Below are 1,703 nucleotides of genomic sequence, written 5' to 3' on the forward strand. Positions count from 1 at the left end.
GACGCATTGAAACCTTATGCTAGTGAATAGATGCATGTTAATATTTATATGCATTGTGGAATACATGCTAGGAACATGTTAGCAATGTGGGTCACGTTAGGGGGCATGCGTATTAACCTATTATATGATATGGTAAGCTAATGTTATAAAGAGACATCGGGCTTGGATTTGACATAGTAAGCTAATATCATGAAGAGGCATTAGGCTTAGAATACATATGGACTTAGTAAACCAAGGTCAATGACATGTGAGTTTGGGAGCTAATGTCATAAAGCGGCATTGAGCTCGGGTTATGGTGAACCTAGTGGATAGGGCCATTGAGAGTTTCAGAATTGGAACATGCTTGAACATAGAAATGCCTTAGTATCATAAAGGGGCACTAGACCTAGTGAATGTTGGAACTTCACATTGAGTTATAGAACTAGATCATTGGATGCTAGTGGCTATTACAATGTTAGAGACATGATGATTGGACTCTTGAGACGTTGATTACGCTTGCTTGCCGTTTGGGCTCATTCGGACATGCTTGTGAGGGTCGCTCCCTACAAGCCGGCACTCCGGAGTTGGCCTACGCGACTTATACTTGCTCGTGCGGTATCGAGAAGCCTACGGGGTCAGAAGGGATGTAACACACTGGACCTTTGCAAATTGCGAGGTTCGAGTGTTTGATCTGTGTGTCGAGCATTTTCAGACTTTCTGGAAGGCCGTAGACAGTGTTCCGACCTATGGCTCGCATCCCGAGAATTGTGGTTTTAAGCTTGGTACCAAAATCCAAAAATTGGATTCATTAGACAGCTCTCGGGTTAGCCTCAGCAGGGTGCTGTACCGGTACAAGGTTGATGGCTGTACTGGTACAGGGCTGATGGTTGTACCGGTACAAGGCTGGTCTTGTACCGGTACAAGGGCAGTTTTCCAGCAGACCCGCAGCTCGTGTTTGGCAGTTTCGTGGGCCCTGTATCGGTACAAGGGCCCGTGTACCGGTACAAGGTGGCAGATTTTGAGCAGTTTGAACTGCAGGGTGCTTTTTTGCGTTTGTAGCACTTCTATAAGTGCACCCCACGCCCCTTAGGGCCTCCCCTGTGCTGAGACCAGCAGGAGTTGAGGTAGGAGGAGCTCTCTCTCCCTTCCTTTGTATTTTTACTCCTTTTGTTTGGTTTTTATTGGGTTTTGTCTCCTCTATTGCATCTTGGTGGCTTCTCCACCATTGTTGATGGCTTAGAGCTTGGAGAGGAGCTAGTGGCTGCGGAGATCTTCAACATCACTTGGATTGGAGCTAAGTTTGGAGCTTCTTGAGAGGTTAGAGACTCGATTTCTCCCTTTGATCCTTCGTTTTAGGGCATTTGAGGCTTGATTCCTTGAATTAGAACCTTCCTCTAGATTGGATTGGAAGGGTTCTAACCTCCTTTTTGAGCTTGTGAAAAGATTTTCCATAAGAGGTGAGTATTTACCCTTAGTATGAGATGGTTAATGTTTGAGCTATTGATTGTTCGTTTCATTCGAGTAACGCTTGTTCCTACATCTTTAGGGTATTAGGAGACTAGAGGACACCCTCGTTGGAGCAAACGAGGGGTTTCGTTGTCATCGATGAGTTTGGCTTCTTTGAAATGGGAGGAAATTCCTCCTATGCGGTTAAATGCTTTCATTTACCATAAGTTCATGCATATTCATGTTTAGTAGCATTTATGAGAATTTTTGAATGCTTA

General features: G+C 44.7%; 1 long non-coding RNA gene across 1 annotated transcript; it reads left to right on the top strand.

Annotated features, from left to right (window-relative positions):
- Positions 1-1,022: 1,022 nt before the first annotated feature.
- On the top strand, positions 1,023-1,431 carry LOC109705441. The gene is made up of 3 exons (XR_002214767.1): positions 1,023-1,103; positions 1,220-1,296; positions 1,336-1,431. It is a non-coding gene; the product is annotated as an uncharacterized LOC109705441 (long non-coding RNA).
- Positions 1,432-1,703: the final 272 nt, after the last annotated feature.

This window comes from Ananas comosus, unplaced genomic scaffold, assembly GCF_001540865.1.
Source record: "Ananas comosus cultivar F153 unplaced genomic scaffold, ASM154086v1, whole genome shotgun sequence".
Lineage (NCBI taxonomy): Eukaryota > Viridiplantae > Streptophyta > Magnoliopsida > Poales > Bromeliaceae > Ananas > Ananas comosus.